Raw genomic sequence first — 20,521 nt, 5'->3', positions numbered from 1 at the left:
GATACTCATGCAGCTGTTTATCTCCAAACATCTGTTAAATTTAGTGTGCGTCGTATCCATCTTTCAGCAAGTTATTCACGCTTCTACAGCCTCCCATCTGTCCTCTAGCCATTCCTGCTTCCTATATGTTATATATATGTTATATATGTGTTATATATCGTATCTTGCAGCTGCAAGAAAAGTGTTATTTAGACAAAATAAGACTTTTCGGCTTTTAGTAAAATCGCAAAAGATGGTATATTGTATAACCTACATTACTTGTACAACAGCGACTGTGGAAGAGAGGCCTATAAACAAAACAGACAAAGTAGTATTTTAATATCTCCTACTAGACCTATGCTTTTGATCTGCTTGATTCTCTGCAGGCTTTACAAATTAATCTCTCAAAACAGCCCATTCGACTTCTACTGTATCTCCTCCCTCTGCTTCAGTCCATTGTTGCCTAACACTCCCTCGGAAAGTCTCAGAAACCTCCTATTCTTTCAATTTAGCTAGGTCCCATTCCTTAACTTTCTATCTTTTTGCGACTGCTCGTACTTGGTTTCAGTCTGCAGTTGATAACCAAAAAATTTTCAGAGTACATGTGTGCACTGGAAATGTCTTACGGTTTAAAATCTGGTCTCGAATTATCAATCCGCTTTTTCAACATATTCATCCTTAATATTTTCTGTAAATTGTGGTGTGCAGCTTCAATATGTACAGGATGTTTCAGGAGAAATAGTATTTATTTTATAAGTTGATAGTATTTCTTATGAGCCGTGTTCAGATTTTATTGTTTACGGTGAAACAGCTGGTTACAGAGACAAATTTTCATTTCGAGTTTTGGTACTCCAGGTCCTAAGGGTTTATTGGTTTATTTACTGACGTTTTTGTGTGAAAGTTCAAGCTGTTATTAACATTACGTAATTGATTCTTTTTAACTGTATTTGTGATTTGTTGGCCAATTCTGCATGCTTGCATAGAGCAACGTATCTACAAATGCTGAGTATATCGATTAGGTATTTGTGAACGGGTTTTAAAATGGAAAGGCTGATGCTGCTTGTACAAAATATGGTAGATGATTTTCTAACAGCACTGTACCAAACATTTAGGAATGTTTGCTTGTGTCTTCACGAAACTGTGTGAGACTGACGCCCCTCTCAGTTGCTTGTGTCTTCACTAAACTGTGTGAGACTGACGCCCCTCTCAGCGATCATATCTCACCTGATTAATGGTTCAAATGGCTCTGAGCACTATGGGACTTAACAACTATGGCCATCAGTCCCCTAGAACTTAGAACTACTTAAACCTAACTAACCTAAGGACATCACACACATCCATGCCCGAGACAGGATTCGAACCTGCGACAGTAGCGGTCACGCGGTTCCAGACTGAAGCGCCTAGAACCGCAAGACCACATCTACCGGCACCTCACCAGAACGTGCGAATGAAAACGCGTGTGGATGCTGTAGAAGAAGTTATCCAGCCGGTAGAACTTAGTCATCAACAAACACACGTATAATTTTATAGGTATCGGCGTTCAACACGCACGAAAATGGCAGACATAACCTTTGCTCAGTCTCTATCATTTACAGCGGGTTCAACACCTCCGAGAAGGAGACGAAAAAAGACGATTGGATGTTGTCGTCAGTTAATTTTAAATCGCCGAGCAATCAGGTTAATTCTGTTTATTGATGAAGTAACTTTTATTTTCGACGGTATCAACGACACTCGTACCAGTATCACTCTGTAACTTATGTTGGTGCCTTTGTCGAGACACATATTCAAAACCACTTCTTTGGAAATGTTTGGTGTTGTGTGATATTTGATTTCTCCTACTGTGTAAGTGCATCGGGCCTCGTTATCTACACTTTCTTGAAAACGAGTTTTTTTCTTTTCGGATTAGTCTCTGCTACGATCACATATGATAATTGCTATTCCTCCCGAACCATGTTGCATTTAAAAAACGGTGCCGTGAAACTACTAGAAGCAACAGTAACGCGTCTTTACTCACAGAGATTCGGTATCTTCGAGTCACTGATTGGCGTTACATTAAATAAACGAAAGATTCTTTGGCATACAATACACTACTGGCCATTAAAACTGCTACATCACGAAGATGACGTGCTACAGACACGAAATTAAACAGACAGGAAGAAGATGCTGTGATATGCAAATGATTAGCTTTTCAGAGCATTCACACATGGTTGGCGCCGGTGGCGACACCTACAACGTGTTGACATGAGGAACGTTCCCAACCGAATTCTCATACACAAACAGCAGTTGACCGGCGTTGCCTGGTGAAACGCTGTTGTGATGCTTCGTGTAAGGAGGAGAATTGCGTACCATCACGTTTCCTACTTTGATAAAGGTAGGATTGTAGCCTATCGCGATTGCGGTTTATCGTATCGCGACATTGCTACTCGCGTTGGTCGAGATCCAATGATGTTAGCAGAGTATGGAATCGGTGGGATCCGAAGGGTAATACGGAACGCCGTGCTGGATCCCAACCGCCTCGTATCACTAGCAGTCGAGATAACAGGCATCTTATCCGCATGGCTGTAACGGATCGTGCAGCCACGTCTCGATCCCTGAGTCAACAGATGGGGACGTTTGCAAGACAACAACCATCTGCACGAACAGTTCGACGAGTTTGCAGCAGCATGAACTATCAGCTCGGAGACCATGGCTGTGGTTACCCTTGACGCTGCATCATAGACAGGAGCGCCTGCGATGGTGTACTCAACGACGAACCCGGGTGCACGAATGGCAAAACGTCATTTTTTCGGATGAATCCAGGTTCTGTTTACAGTATCATGATGGTAGCATCCGTGTTTGGTGACATCGCAGTGAATGCACATTAGAAGCGTGTATTCGTCATCGCCATACTGGCGTATCACCCGGCCTGATGGTATGGGATGCCATTGGTTACACGTCTCGGTCACCTCTTGTTCACATTGACGGCACTTTGAACATTTCAGATGTGTTACGGCCCGTGGCTCTACCCTTCATCCGATCCCTGCGAAACCCTACATTTCAGCAGGATAATGCACGACCGCATGTTCCAGGTCCTGTACGGGCCTTTCTGGATACAGAAAATGTTCGACTGCTGCCCTGCCCAGCACATTCTCAGATCTCTCACCAACTGAAAACGTCTGGTCAATGGTGGCCGAGCAACTGGCTCGTCACAATACGCCAGTCACTACTCTTGATGAACTGTGGTATCGTGTTGAAGCTGCATGGGCAGCTGCACCTGCACACGCCATCCAAGCTCTGTTTGACTCAATGCCCAGACGTATCAAGGCCGTTATTTCGGTCAGAGGTGGTTGTTCTGGGTACTGATTTCTCAGGATCTATGCACCCAAATTGCGTGAAAATGTAATCACATGTCAGTTCTAGTATAATATATTTGTCTAATGAATACCCGTTTATCATGTGCATTTCTTCTTGGTGTAGCAATTTTAATGGCCAGTAGTGTACATAATGGTTTCAATTGCAGCATCTGTCACTTACATGTTCTACGAAAGAGTTATCCGAAAGGGACCGAAATTGACAAGTGCTATTTGCATGTACAGCCAAACGATTACAATTTCAGAGAAGTTGGATGATTTATTCAAGAGAAAAAGCTTCTGGCGGTGATGCTGGTATCCCACAGCTGTCCGCAACGAATCCAGACGGATCTTTGCTGCACATCCGGCTTCAGTTTGAAGCGGGACTCGTCACTGAAGACAACTCTGCTCCAGTCAATGAAATTATAGGCCGAAGACATGTGTGGAGACAATCCAGACAGGGGTGCGGTACCAACCTGATCTGTCGCCCGCCATACGGCCCATCGAGTAGGAGTGACGGTCTGGCGTGCTATTTGTTTTCATAGCAGGACACCTTTGGTTGTCATCCTCGACAACCTTGCAGCACACTGGCATATCGGCGCCATTGTACGCCTCGTTTTGTTGCCCTTCACAGCAAGCCGCCCTGGACTTACGTCTCAGCAAGATAATAGCCGCCCACACACGGCGAGAGATTCTGCTACATGTCGTCGTGCTTGTCAAACCCTACCTGTCAGTAAGGTCGCCGGATCTCTCCTCGCTTGAGAGCGTTTGGAGAATTTCGGGTACGGCCTTCCAACCATCTCGAGATTTTGACGATCTCAAGCTCTAATTTGACAGAATTTGGCACTGCATTTCTCAGCAAGACATCAAACAACTCAGTAAATGCCAATCCGAATAACTGCTTTCACAGAGGCCAGAGGTCGATCAACGCGTTATTGACTTGTTCAAATTGTGAAATTCTTTCTTTTGAATGAATTATCCATTTTTTTCTGAAATTGTGACCATTTGGGGCGGCAGCAGTGGCCGAGCGGTCCTAGGCGCTACAGTCAGGAACCGCGCGGCCGCTACGGTCGCAGGTTCGAATCCTGCCTCGGGCATGGATGTGTGTGATGTCCTTAGGTTAGTTAGGTTTAAGTAGTTCTAAGTTCTAGGGGACTGATGACCTGAGGAGTTGTCCCATAGTGCTCAGAGCCAATTTGACCATTTCTTTGCTCATATACATAATATCTACCTATTTCCGTCCCATTCGGATAAATCCTTCGTTGTGGGTCGTCTTCTTTTGTCTTACAGTGTACAGACATCTACATGTGACAGTTGCTGCAAGACGCCAAGAAACCTGATGGAATGTTAATCCATGACTGAAGAAGGTCAATGAACCCAAACCGATTATCCGTGAATGTAGAAACATCACATCAGCTTTTCGTGGTTCCATAATGTCATACTGTAAACATTCATCCTGTATTGTGAAACATTTCTCCCAGCGATGGATGACATTGCTGATGAGCAGCCTTTCGGCTGTAAAGGAAAACCACTTCTTTGTCATTTTTATAGTGCCTTTTACACAACAATTTCTTCATACGTGGAAAAGAGAAGACTATGTAATGTCATGTAAGACGACTATAAGACTTGACAGCTTGTGTCAGTTTATCCTACTGCATAATGAGCTGTGGCGTTGCCGAATATTGAAAACAGCCCCTCGGACAGCTTACCTCCAATCTCCGTCTCGACAGTCTCCCAAATCCTCGTCAGGTGACTTCTGTAGTACACTCCTGTGACAGTTTCCCTGACGATTATGATTTGTAAACACCACCCCCGGCAGTCTCAGTAATAATACTCAGCATCACTTTGTCTAATGATGGTTGGGTCTACGCCTTTTTCGACGGCGGTGAATCCACATGTTTCCATTACTCGTTTGCTCCTTTGTCTTGGAGTCGTAGTGACAAAAAAAGCATTTACCCGTAGTGACTAGACGGCTAAAAAAGTCATCTGAATTGGCTTGATATAGCTTCTGCCTCGATTCGACCGGATGTTTAAATGGGGGCGAGTACTCGCAAAATCCAGCGGTCAGCGATGTTTAGAACATCGTGCAAGATGAAACTTCCTGGCAGATTAAAACTGTGTGCCGGACCGAGACTCGAATTCGGGACCTTTGCCTTTCGCGGGCAAGTGCTCTACCATCTGAGCTACCCAAGCACGACTCACGGCCCGTCCTCACAGCCTTACTTCTGCCACTACCTCGTCTCCTACCTTCCAAACTTTACAGAAGCTCTCCTGCGAACCTTTTAGAACTAGCACTCCTGAAAGAAAGGATATTGCGGAGACATGGCTTAGCCACAGCCTAGGGAATGTTTCCAGAATGATATTTTCACTCTGCAGCGGCGTGTGCGCTGATATGAAACTTCCTGGCAGATTAAAACTGTGTGCCGGACCGAGACTCGAATTCGGGACCTTTGCCTTTCGCGGGCAAGTGCTCTACCATCGTGCAAGATGTTGGAAACTCATCCATGACTGATTTCGACATTTACCGCAACTCGATTGTCATACGCCAGTGTTTGAGCACCAGTATCTCCACACCTCATATGATGTCCAGGCCTTCACAGAGAAATGGTCTGATACTTCGTTCTGCGTCATTCAGAGTCGTCTGTCCGCAGTCGAAGCATCTGCGCCAGCTAACGACTGTGTCGTACAATAGCGCACTGTTGCCGCGCACTTCCACCATCTCAGGATGGATTGATGCATCGTTGTTCCCCTCCAAAAGACTTATCAGCACGATACTACACTTCATTATAGGGCTGCGCCATTTTGTTTCGGCTTGTCTTGGGCGTGCTACAGTACTGAGGCTAGGGAATTTCAATGTCCTCCAGAACTACAAACATGTACCTACAAACAAAAAAAGAAATAATTACCTAAATTTATTTTTTCTCATTGGTAAATAAAGGCTTATGACTATCCCTCGTATTAATAATTTTATTTATGGATGAAAAGCGCAAAAATATGGGCCCTATACAGTACTAAGTTATTTAACTGAGTAACTATTTTTGTGCTTCCTTACAAGGCAACTATCTGTGCTATAACTGAATATCGTCATCAAAGAGGATACAGTAATGGCGCACAACAAAAAAAAAATATATTACAGCTAGAGACTGAGGCACCAAAAAAGAACAAATTTCGTTTTTGACAGTGCAATTGTAACATAATTAAGATATTTAAGCTAAGCAGTATACAGACGTGAAGAAAACAAGACTAAACAATGGGAAAACATTTCCTCTCTTTCTCTTTCTCTCTCTCCCTCTCTCTCTCTCTCCCTCTCTCTCTCTCTCTCTCTCTCTCTCTCTCTCCCTCCCTCTCCCTTTCCCCTCTCCCCCCTCCCTCTTTCTCTCTGTGTGTGTGTGTGTGTGTGTGTGTGTGTGTGTGTGTGTGTATGTGTGTATGTGTGTGTGTGTGTGTGTGTGTGTGTGTGTTTGAAGAATAAAGAGAGAAGAACAATATAAACAAAGATAAATAACGCTACACCTGAATTTAAATTTGTAACGGTTATAAGTATTTCCTATTATACAAATGGCAGATGAATATAAAGAAGTACATTCAACAGAAGAGATGCACATGTGTTACAACAGCAGAATAGCCTATATAACAAGTGAAATTAAACTGACACAAAAAATAAAAATAAATAAAATTAATACAAGACTATTGGAAAATAATCTGAAAAAGTATTTTTCATGGGAAATAATGATTTAAATAAACCATCGACATTTGTTACATGGTTGAAAATTGAAAAGCTAAATTATCAGTAAGTATGAAGAATTACACTGTACTTTAGGTAAGGCTTAAACATAATGGTACAATAGAATATACAACAACTTGCAATACATTTACAATACCATAAAATACAGAAATACAAAACAAAATGAATGAGTAGAATGGAGAAAATAGAATGGGAAGAAATAGATATATATACAGATCTTAAGTGAATTTTCTTGAGGTGAAATACTGAGTTCAATTAATATTGAAAGAGAACCGTGTGCCAGATGTTCATTGATCTCCAACAGATACAGTTTTCGGCATTGTTTTCTGTGTGGAGGGCACAGCACTTTTCATTCATATGTATGAAGTTATCCTACCAAGCTCCGATGTGTGGATCAATATTAACATGACAATTTTCATCATTCTCAAATAATTTAAACCTTAAAGCCGCATCACATTCACAAAAGTTCTCAACATGACATGAGAGACGGGTTGTTGACTTTAAAAGTCCACATATAATCCAGCAGTGTACTGTACCATGCATCATGGTTTGACAGTGTATTCTAGTCACTTTGTTGAGACCAGATGAACATGTTATCAGTGTCCATTGTATAGCGCAGTAGTAAGTCTGGATAAATGTTTGACAACCATAAAACTATTGAACAGCCTAAATCCATAAACACGTTTGCATAGCTAAGTAAGTTTAAGCCTAAGCCCATTCTCGAGTATTCATGACATCGGTTGTCTCATCTATGAAGAGAGAGAGAGAGACTAACGTTACTTTGGCAATGTTTCGTATAAACTGTGCTATCTGACGATTCCTGTATGCAAATTCTGCTGGAATATCTTCTTGACTGAGACAAAAACACAAGATGGAAGTGTGAAAAACATGGAAGTAGACGTTTTTTAAATGTTTGGATGCTTACATGGCCAATAATATATATTCTTAGAGCTGTTTACACTTATGGTACATGTAGTCTGTACAGTTAATGTAAACGTTATTCAGTCACATATATATTTATGCTTTGAAGCTCGTTCGAGGCACATTTCACTGCACTGACAAGGACATAGGCTATATATCTAGCTTTCTATCTCGATAACCGTAAGCGTGTGTGGAAGCTCCGAGGAAGTAAACGCTGACATATCACGTTTGTCAATGTCGTATTGGTCATCACCAGGAGTGAACTTATGGGGTGGTTGGGATATACAACAACTCTTTTTCACATAGTTGGTAATTTGGACTGCAGCCGCTACATCTATGACATGTTAAGGTAATCGAACACGAACTACTTCGATGTCTGGGTGATATTATCTTTGAATTCTAGTGGTTGGACAAAAATTTGGAAACACCAAAATCACACCACTTTACAATGCCTAATACGGCATTTAAAACTGCTTCCAGTTGTCCCCAAACGAGTAAATACAGGCCATGTATGATTTTCTAGAGAATGCTATACCACTGCTCCTCCAAATTGTGGCAAATTCAGGTAATGATGATGAAGCTGGGTAGCGATCACGCGTCCTTCTGTCCAGCGTAGACCACAGTGGCTCAATATTATTGACGTCTGGTCTCCAGGGGAGATGCGACAATTTATCCTCGTGCTCACAAAACCAGTCCTGGACGATGTGAGCTGTGTGAACAGGAGCCACTGTCGTCTTGGAACACTGCATCACCATTGGGAACAAATATTATACCATGGGATGGACATGATCAACCAAAATAGCCACTTAATCCTTGACAGTAATGTGACCTTTCTGAGTAACTACGTGGCTCATGGAATACCACGATAAGGCTGCCCACATCTTCAACGATACCCCGCCATGTTTCACTCTTGGGACATAAACTTGGCCAAAAGTTGTAAACAGTTTGAAACCAGACTCATCCCACCGAATGATGTTCTTCCATTGCTCCATAGTCAAGGATAGGCTTCAGCACCACATTTGTGTCATTGATGACTGGTTCTGGAATTCCAGCTCGCTCTGCGATTCTCAGCTGATGGAGCCCCTTTCTTGTACTTTTTGTACTGCCAGGATTTGCGAGTGTGACGTCCTGTTCTGCAGTGACTTTTACAGCTGTCGTTCTCTTACCTGTTGTCACAATCGTCTTTACTGACCGTCCGTCAATATCATTTAACATACACATTCGTCTGCGTTTTGAGTTAGCGGACGATTTTTCCCGCTTTCTCTGTATGCGGTATACAGGGTGTTACAAAAAGGTACGGCCAAACTTTCAGGAAACATTCCTCACACACAAATAAAGAAAAGATGTTATGTGGACATGTGTCCGGAAACGCATAATTTCCATGTTAGAGCTCATTTTAGTTTCGTTCTTCCACCTACGCTCAATGAAGCACGTTATCATGATTTCATACGGGATACTCTACCTGTGCTGCTAGAACATGTGCCTTTACAAGTACGACACAACATGTGGTTCATGCACGATGGAGCTCCTGCACATTTCAGTCGAATTGTTCGTACACTTCTTAACAACAGATTCGGTGACCGATGGATTGGTAGGGGCGGACCGATTCCATGGCCTCCACGCTCCCCTGACCTCAACCCTCTTGACTTTCATTTATGGGGGCATTTGAAAGCTCTTGTCTACGCAACCCCGGTACCAAATGTAGAGACTCTTCGTGCTCGTATTGTGGACGGCTGTGATACAATACGCCATTCTCCAGGGCTGCATCAGCGCATCAGGCATTCCATGCGACGGAGGGTGGATGCATGTATCCTCGCTAACGGAGGACATTTTGAACATTTCCTGTAACGAAGTGTTTGAAGTCACGCTGATACGTTCTGTTGCTGTGTGTTTCCATTCCATGATTAATGTGATTTGAAGAGGAGTAATAAAATGATCTCTAACATGGAAAGTAAGCGTTTCCGGACACATGTCCACATAACATATTTCTTTCTTTGTGTGTGAGGAATGTTTCCTGAATGTTTGGCCGTATCTTTTTGTAACATCCTGTATATCTTCGATACGGTGTCCCATGAAACACCAAACACTACGGTACCTTCGTTGCGGAAGCATCCACCATACGATTACCAACGATTTCCTCACGCTCGAATTCACTTAGTTCCGACATAATGCACGCACAACTACATTGCTTTGACCACGACTGACACATGAAACGTGTTGAGGGCATTACACAGGAGCCGTTCGTGGTGAGATACAACAGCAAAATCTACAGGGTTGGCTAACATCTCCATTTCTCGTGGTGTTTCCATATTTTTGACCAATCCTGTAGATGGCAGAAGACCACGTGTTGCCAGTTTTGTCGTACCTTGATACGAGGGCGCCCATACGATAGTTTGTAGGAGGAGAGGGGGGGGGGGGAGGGAGGCAAGATCTGAGGTTATGGAGTATTTTTAATATTGTGGAAGACCAATGGCGACCTGTAAGTATCCTGCATAGTTCCAACTCTAAACCTGAGTAGAGTATACGGGCACTTCTGACGCCAATTGTAAATGTATATGATCCCACTTCTGGGCACCAGTTGTAAATGTATACAGTGTTAGGGAAAGGGGGCAGGTGGTTGTTGCATAAGCCTCATGACGACAGGGTGCAGGAGTTCGAGCGCTCAGTGAGCATCCAGGGCTGCCAATAAATGACAAAACAGGAAATTAGGTACAATAAAGAGGATGTATTTCAATGCACGGTGTACAAGGGGCGCACCTAGGGTCGGAGTTACCAGATTTAGGCCAGTCTAGGAGCTCGAACAATTAATTGAAATGGGCAATGAAAGGGGAAGCGGTTCATGTTAACTTAGGTTGGTGGCCGGGCGTGAAAAGCAGAGCCAGAGGCTCTGCCTTCCAAGAAGACATCTGCTCTGCTCGAGGTCTGGATTACAAGAGAGAGAAGCAACTGTGTTCTGCACCGCAGAACACTCCAGCGTCCACACACGTGATCGGTATCCTGCGCACGCTATTGGCTTAAACCAATGGCGTGAATTCGCCAGCAGTTTCAGCAGAGGGCTCAAGGCGTCTCTTGTCAGCAGCTTTAACTGGACACAACTGCCTCGGTTTTGACTTGTGTCACGCAGGCACGGCGTAAGTTACTCGGGGAGAGTACTTGTAAAGATTTGGCTGGGCCTTTGAAATAAATTTTTTAAACCAATTCCCTGAAATATTCCTTGACTGGCTGCCACCATGTACACCTGTTAGGAACCTGCGTCATAGCGACTTTTATTGACAGAAAAACACGTGTCTACATAATATCTTTTCCTTTCCCTGAGACCTATGGCGTAGGGGGAGGGGGGGAAGGGAGGGGGGCGGTCCCCTAACAGCCGTGTATGGGCGCCTTTGCATCGATACAGAAGATAATCGACTGTTGTCCCGGTCAGCATGTTCTCAATATCTCTCATCTACTGAGGACATCTGGTTACGGACTGCCGAGAGACTGATATGACTCCGCTGATGAACTCTGGCATAGCGTTGAAGCAGCAGGGAATAATAAGTTGATAACTTTACTTGTTGCTAAGATGCAGAATTTTACTTAAAAGTCTGAATGTTCTGTAATGCAGAAAGAATAGCTTCATATCGTCCAGGCTCAGTTTCACTCGATTCCTAGCCCGGCTAGAGTCATTGTTGATGCCAGAGGTGGCCACTTCGTGTAGCACTCTATATACCCCAAAATCACCCAACATGTCACTCACGTTTTCTTCCCATTAAACTTATGAGCCAAAATGTTGTTACCACAGCCCATCGAGAGAGTGAATGGCACCTGATGTCGTTAGGGTTCAAATGGTTCAAATGGCTCTAAGTATTATGGGACTGAGGTCATCAGTCCCCTAGACTTAGAACTACTTAAACCCAACCAACCTAAGGACATCACACACATCCATGCCCGAGGCAGGATTCGAACCTGCGACAGTAGCAGCAGAACCGTTCCGGACTGAAGCGCCTACAACCGTTCGGCCATTACGTTAGGGACGTTACGCGGAAAGGGAAGGGTACAAGGGAACAGAGACGAATAGTGACTCAGTGTAGCGACGATACGGAACACAATTGGAGAAACCTACTGTGATATAGAACAGATAGTTGTGGCCCGGCGCCTGGGAACAAGAATCTCGACAACGGCGAAGTAGGTGGGCTGTTCACGCTCTATTGTCGTGAGCGTCTGTGGAAAGTGATTTGGGGATGGTGAAATCGTGCATTACACTGGTCGGTAGATGGAGGGATAACTGGGCAAATAAAGTGCAGAACGACTATTTAACATACAGTGAGTAACTGTCTTCAGTCTTCGGAAATTAACGGTGCACTGCAGCTTACATGTAGCTAATTACATACTGTCCTTCTGATCACCTACTTAAACACTACAAATGGACACTTTGCTCGTCTGAAAAATGTATCACATTATAATTTGGCAGAGGTATAAGCTACCATGCTCTGAGGCACTGGGGAAATGAACTCCTTCTAAGCTCATATTTAAGATACGTAATAGTTAATAACACACTTTCAGTTCGGAGATAAAACTTAAATAGTCATAGCTATGAACAATCTTAATACCTGATATGAGAGCCATCACATAAACTTACAGTCCTCAAGAAATCATAACATTCAATTTCTTAACAATAACAAAATTCTCGCTTGAAATAAATGATTGTAGGAAGCATATTAACACTTCCTGCCCATTCCTATGATCCAAATTTTACATAAGTTTATCACAGGAAGCACCCAGGTTAACTCTTGCCCAGTACACTATTCCATACAAATAAGCAAGGCACCTTCACCCACAATACCCACAGTGACAGCTATTTACATCTCACCGCTGCCTCCAATGTATGACTAATTGTTATCTACAAACATAAGCAATGAGTCTGGAAGCAAACTCCGAAACCATCCTAACAAATCCGAGAGTTGTGAAGAGGAAAAGCCGGCCGAAGTGGCCGAGCGGTTCTAGGCGCTTCAGTCTAGAACCGCGCGACCGCTACGGTCGCAGGTTCGAATCCTGCCTCGGGCATGGATGTGTGTGATGTCCTTACGTTAGTTAGGTTTAAGTAGTTCTAAGTTCTAGGGAACTGATGACCTCAGCAGTTAAGTCCCATAGTGCTCAGAGCCATTTTTTGAAGAGGAAAAGCCAGACACACAGTCTACAATTAAGAAGACATATAGGTACATGACAGCCAGACTGTACCACTTACGTTCCGTAGAGTGCATCTATCGACAACATATTCCCTCATGGAAATTGGACCAGTCTCAAATAGATGCACCAAGGTTTTCTTTGAGACAGTTTCGTACATCCACAGAACAGTACACTACGCCGCATTCCAGGGCAAATGAAAACAATGTGCTGCAGGTACTGCGGCAATCAGTGACACCACTTGACTGCCGCTCTCCCCAGACAGTAGATTTGCGCTCGCAGCTGTCACTGACAAGCCACTTGCAGCAGTCAGTTTACGACTCAGCCAGGGAAACTTTCCACTTGGAGACACACCAGACTCCCCTGCCGACTACTTTGGCCTTCAACCTCGGGTTGAGAACCTAGAGTGCGCTACAGCTCGGAAACAAAAATCTCCAATGCTCGTGACAATGAAAATATGTCACAAAGTGGTACTCACTCCCCTCAAAATCCTTGAATTATCGCATAGTACACGCATTACACTAGATGCCAAAAAACATACCATCCATTAGTGATACTACCACTTACCAGCTTTACCTGAGAAAGATGAACTCGAAAGGTACATTTTCGCTCACAAGGGAACCTCCCCATCGCACCCCCCTCAGATTTAGCTATAAATTGACACGGTGGATAGGCCTTGAAAAACTGAACACAGATAAATCGAGAAAACAGGAAGAAGTTGTGTGGAACTATGAAAAAATAAGCAAAATATACAAACTGAGTAGTCCATGTGCAAGATAGGCAACATCAAGGACATTGTTAGTTCATGAGTGCCGTGGTCTCGTGGTTAGAGTGACAAACTGCGGAACGAAAGGTCCTTGGTTCGAATCCTCCCTCGAGTGCAAATTTTACTATCTTCATTTTCGCAAAGTTACGATCTGTCCGTTCATTCATTGACGTCTCTGTTCACTGTAATAAGTTTAGTGTCTGTGTTTTGCGAACGCACCGCAAAACCGTGCGATTATTAGACGAAAGGACGTGCCTCTCCAATAGGAACCGAAAACATTTGATCGCAAGGTCATAGGTCAACCGATTCCTCCACGGGAAAACACGTCTGATATATTCTTTACGTTACTGGTGACGGCATGTGCGTGACATGACAGGAATATGTTGTCGACCCACATAACTTGCACACTTGGCGAATGGGTAAAAAGATTATTCTACCTTGCCCGATTTAGGTTTTCTTGTGGATGTGATAATCACTCCAAAAAAAGTGATGAAAACATAAGAGTTTGGCACATAAACTGCATCAAATGAATGCAACAGTTTCAAAGTCGCACAGTTTTCCCTGTGCTCTGTCAAAACATATGTTTTTTACGTTTTCAAATGTTTCCGTGCGTAGACCGTCAAATTCTGCATATGTCCAAGCAAATCTGAACATGTCCTGGAATTTTGGAGAGCGAAGTTGATTATGTGTGAGTGCCTGAACTTTGATAATTATCTGAAAATAAAAAATTAAAATTTTCATCCGAGAGATTATTTGAACCAATGACCTGCCATTCCACAGCTGCTCACGCTAACCACAAGACCACGGCGCTCATCAGCTAACACTGTCCTTTATGTTGCCTATCTTGCACATGGACTACTCAGTTTGTAAATTTTGCTAATTTTTTTCATAGTTCCACACAACTTCTTCCTGTTTTCTCGATTGATCTGTGTTCAGTTTTTCAAGGCCTATCCCTGTGCCAACTTATAACTAAATCTGAGGGGGGTGCGATGGGAAGGTTCCCTTGTCAGCATTTAAGAACAGTAATGTTAGTGGGGTTAAGAAACCTACAATTTCCATGCCCCACTAAAACGACGTAAAGGCTTTTCAGTAATTTTATCAAAAACTCTTCACCCAACTTTATCCCCTAACATGTAAGGAATTGGCTGTTGTCTGCCGCTGTATCACTGCATGTCACGAACATGTGATTGTTTAATGTTATTTTCTGCTTTTCTCCTTAAGCAACCAATTGCTTAGGACAGACCTTCATTGGCATCAGGTCATCAGTTGACCATAGATTACTGAATGGAGTCACAATTCTTCACTTAAACTCTGCAGGTGTGGCCTGGTGACTCATGTCTGGTCGTGTTAAAAGCCCGACATCAACTACAGGAGTGAGCGATCTCCCGACATCTGATCTTTACTGTGATACACTATCAACACAGAGCGTAGGTTCCTGTTTACCCTTTTTGCATAGGAAACGTTATGATAATTAGGGATTGTTGTACTATGGTTGATACCCATATCTAGACAAAAAGTTTGGACATATAAGAGGTAAAGCACCTTGTGGTATCAGTGAGCATCGTAGTCACAAGTATGGTTTGCAACACTTGAATTATAGTCTTAAAGGTAGCCACCCTTGTGAATAAAACTAAGAGCAGTGCGAAAATGTGTCAACACAAACTAATATATGACAATTGCCATTTTTTGATCTTGGAAATTGTCCTAAAAATCAATATACATTTTATCAGATGTGTTTCCTGTGAGTTTAGATAATAAAAACTTCATTTTTGAAATATGCGCCGGCTTACTCTTATCACAGGTTTTACAAACCGCAGTTAGGTTGCCAATATCTGCTTCCATGTTTCACCATATAAAGTTTTTCCATAATGTGTTAAATATATCTAAACGTCCAACCCTCTCCCTCTGGTGAGTCATGAAAGTAGGTGGAAGTATATGGAACCGGTACTTGACCAAAATTTTAGTTTTTCTTTTTTTAATATATTGAGCTCTACAGCATAAAACGTCATGCTTGACAGAATTATTTTCAGTACCTCACCCTCCTTTGACCTTTCTTTAATGGCACAAATATTTGGGCCGTTATCTTGGGATTCTCTAATATCATTAAATAACTTGGGCGAATCAGTGATTATCAAACTAATAGATTGTAGACGCTGTTCTTCCTTTAGCCCTTCTTGCTCCAACATACTACAAACAGCATGCGCCATGATGTCAGTCCCTCAAATGTTACAGACTTCAAAATTTAACGCCAATATCCAAACCACACGTCTGGCAATGCGTCCTATTTTGTAGGGTTTGCCCAACGCCCGACTCGGAGCTTGCTTATCGGTTTCTGAAAGGAAATGAGTATGTTCAAAATATTATTTAAATTTTTACAGACCAAATAGCTTCGCCGAAGCTCCAGCTTCATAAACCGAATAATTACTTTAAAATCATTGAGGGCTCTTTCAGCGCAAGTAATAGGATGCCTATATTCATCACTTTCTTGCGGTAATAATGCTCAGATTCACAACATGGACGTATCATTTTAAAGGACAAACTTTTTATAAAAATCTGGTAATGCTAGTACTGAAGCCGTAGTTAACTCTTTGTTTCAACCCTGTAAAGGGCGTTCTGGGATTCGCTCCACTCAAACTTCCCACCTTTTTTTACAGAAATCATTCTATGGTGGCGGTTTATGCCCGAATCCAGAAAAAAAATTTAAAAAAAGTTTGCTGTCCCGATAAAGTGGTATATTACAAAGTTATAACTATTTTAGGGAGCCATAGAGTCCAGGATGACTTTTGCCGCTTCCAGATTTATTTTAATACTTTCCGGCGAAATCACATGCCCCAGAACAGCATCATCGGACAAAAAAATGGTTCAAATGGCTCTGGGCACTGTGGTCGTCAGTCCCCGAGAAGTTAGAACTACTTAAACCTAACTAACCTAAGGACATCACACACATCCATGCCCGAGGCAGGATTGGAACCTGCGACGGTAGCGGTCGCGCGGTTCCAGACAGAAGCGACCAGAACCGCTCGGTCACAGCGGCCGGCATCATCGGCCACGCTAACTTCATTATACCTGAGTTCACCATACGACCTGCTTTGTCGAAATAGGTGAAACCTTTTCTCAAGTCGTCTGAATATGAACCTATCGGTTCGAAACCGGTAACGGTGCTGTTTAAATAAATAGATAGCATTGAAGTAAGTGGCTAGTTGCTGTAATCTTCTGTGTAAGAGTCATACTTCTGTCAAGTGCTGAACGTGTTTTTGTGTAGTCTTACTATATATGACTAAATCGTCTAACAATTGCAGACACATGAAAATGTAATATCAAAACATAGTTGGTCAATTAGTTAATAGAGTGCAGCTGATTCAGTTGATAGTGCGAATGGATTAAACTCATAAATATTCCAGCAGTCGAAAGTCTGTAAAGAGCTTAGATTGCTCTACTAACGGTATTTGATTACATGCTTGGCTAACATTCAGGGATTCAAAAATTTTTGCTCCTTAGACAATCCAAAACTGTAAAATAAATCTGGTGAGGGGACTAACTGTGGAGCGATTTTTTGTTTGACTATCTGCAGTCGACCCTAGATCTATTCTTGCCATTTGACTTGCGCAATGAAAATATAGGTGCTGCAGAAGGACGAATTATCCTCTTATTCAGCATGTAGTAAATCAGCTCTTTTAATATTTCGCCGTGGCGAAAATCTATTCTGAGTTTTTTTTTCCTCCAGAATAGCTTCTCTAACCTCAGCTCAAAGCTTAACAGGTCGGGAAGCTCGTGGCAAATGCCTTTTTCTCTTTAACCGCGCCATCCAGACGATCAAAGGACTCATTTTGTGTTGCTGTGGACTATGTACCAGGGCCAGGGCTACTTGCATTCGCTTCCTATAGATTTGTCGCGTCATTCAATATACTGGCAAAAGAAGATCTTAGTGCCTGATTTACTGTTGAAATGAATGTTATTACGTGTCCAGTCAGAAACAAACCTCATCTTATGGACAAAACTGGAGCCCAGTATACAGGGTAAGACCAGACCTGATATCATTCTTCCTTTTCCAAGTATATGATCCCAACTTAGTCTCTACGAGAACCTGTCCTAAGAAAAGCCATGAGTGGTGAAAAGCCAAAATGTACCACTTGCATTCATTATGTATTTTGGTGGAGCACTTCTATCTACTACATGTTCCAAATGGTTCAAATAGCTCTGAGCACTATGGGACTCAACTGCTGAGGTCATTAGTCCCCTAGAACTTAGAACTAGTTAAACCTAACTAACCTAAGGACATCACAAACATCCATGCCCGAGGCAGGATTCGAACCTGCGACCGTAGCGGTCTTGCGGTTCCAGACTGCAGCGCCTTTAACCGCACGGCCACTTCGGCCGGCCTACTACATGTTCCCTCATGGAAGATGGATCAAGGTTTTTGTTGACAAACTTGGTTTTGTACACCCACAGCACAGTACACTATGCCTAATACCAAGGCAGATGAAAACAACCAGCATGCTGCACGTACCATTGCAATCAGTAACACCATACGCCAATCATCTTCCCATATGGTAGAACTGCATTCGGAGCCATCACTCACTAGTCAGTTCAAAAAAATGGTTCAAATGGCTCTGAGCACTATGGGACTTAACAGCGAAGGTCATCAGTCCCCTAGAACTTAGAACTACTTAAACCTAACTAACCTAAGGACATCACACACATCCATGCCCGAGGCAGGATTCGAACCTGCGACCGTAGCGGTCGCGCGGTTCCAGACTGACGCGCCTAGAACCGCTCGGCCACACCGGCCGGCACTAGTTAGTTGCGACAGTTAGTTTGCTACCCTGCAAGCCAATCTTTCCACTCGGAGAATCACACCAGACACGTCTGGCGGCCGCTCCGGCCTTTTTCATCAGCTTTGCCAGCTAGAGGGCGCATTGGCAAGGAACCAGAATTCACAAACGGTTTGTGACAGCAAAAATGTGTCACAAAGCAACACACACGAGTGGGCGACAAGGTGCTGGGCGTCTACGCCTCACCACAGAACGTGGAGGTCCAAGACTTGCCTGCTCTGTAAAGCATGATAGGCGGCGGTCTGTGGCAGATTTGACGAAAGCGTATGATGCTGGTCCAGGCACAAGTGCTTCGGAACACACCGTTAAGCTCCTATTGTTGAGCACGGGGCTCTGTAGTAGATGACCCCAGTGTGTTCCCATATTAACGCAACGAGATAATTACGATCGCAGTGGGTACATGATGAATGTAACTGAAGGGTGCGTCAACAGAAACATTTCACCTGATCGAATGAATCACGGTTATTGATACATCAGGTCGATGGTCGTGTCTGCATACACTCGTTACCCAGACGGAGCATGATTCCGGAATCAAGGTGACGCCTTGGCCACCATATTCGCCTGATCTGAACCCAACTGAATACATATGAGGCGCTATCGGGTGCCGGCTCTTCATCCACAAACCACTGACCCGTAATTTATGGGAATTGCATTACATATGTATACTGACCAGAATCGGACACGACCAGGAAACACTGGCCATAAGGGCGTCAACGATAAGAGGCTGAAAATCACAGAAAGACAACAACAGAGAAGGACAAACAAGAAAGACAACTCGACAGAATGACAAGCCTACAGCGTGAACCACAAGAACTAAGCAACGCTGAATAGAATGAACAATAAGAGAGCATAAGCGAAGATGACTGAGGTGTGGACCCCCGTGCCGCTTGCTTTATAGCATGGCTGTGGACACCGACAGCCTGGTATAGGGGACGTGGCCCACGCCTAGCGCTGAGGCGGCGACAGCAGCGCTCGCAAATACACTGGTGTCCAAAATTAAAGCAACAAACCGAAATTTTGCAACGTTGCGTTTATTTTGCCACAAAACAGCATAACCAGGTGATAGTAAAGTACAAACAACATGAAGAACACAGAACGTAAACAACTGCACCATGCATAAAGGTAGACAAAAATATTGTTCTTTTTTTGCAATGTAACGGATTTACTCGCACATTCCGATAGCTAATTAATGCACTCAATATGAGGTGTGACCACATCTGGCAACAAAACAGGTCTGAAAAACGACGGAGCATGCTGTGAATAATGTCATCAATCTCATGTTGACGTAATAACGCCCATTCTTCCTGCAGCGCTGCTCGCAAGTCTTGGTGTATGGTGACGTGATGCAGACATGCTCTATGGGATTCAAATCGGGAGAGTGAGAAGGCAACGCCATTCGTGCAGTATCTTCCGATTCCAATGAAACATCAACCACGCGTGCTCTATGAGGTCGAGCATTACCGTCCAGCAGTACGAAGTCTGGGCACACAGAACCTCGCGGAAACCGCATATGAGGTCCCAACATCTCGTCGCGATACCTGACAGCAGTTAAACCTTGCCAATTTAACAGCGCAATTTCATGAAGAGGTGTTTCGAGTGGTCGACATAATCCCTGCCCACACCTTTAGGGATCATCCTCGATATCAGTCTCCTTCCACAATGGTTGGGTCCCGAAATCGTGTTTCACATTCCCTCCAGATGCGAATCCGTCGAGAATCACTGTACGCACCAAATCGGGATTCATCTGTGAAAAGAACATTCGCCACTGTTCGACTGTTCAGGTGGC

At 43.5% G+C, this 20,521-nt stretch overlaps 1 protein-coding gene across 1 annotated transcript in view; it reads left to right on the top strand.

The window, feature by feature from the left end:
* LOC124605946 (sodium-dependent neutral amino acid transporter B(0)AT3) overlaps nt 1-20,521 on the top strand; it is a 538,536-nt gene that overhangs the window by 376,495 nt on the left and 141,520 nt on the right. The window lies entirely within an intron of this gene.

Source organism: Schistocerca americana, chromosome 3 (assembly GCF_021461395.2).
Source record: "Schistocerca americana isolate TAMUIC-IGC-003095 chromosome 3, iqSchAmer2.1, whole genome shotgun sequence".
Classification (NCBI taxonomy): domain Eukaryota; kingdom Metazoa; phylum Arthropoda; class Insecta; order Orthoptera; family Acrididae; genus Schistocerca; species Schistocerca americana.
This window is presented reverse-complemented; position numbering and strand designations above follow the sequence as displayed.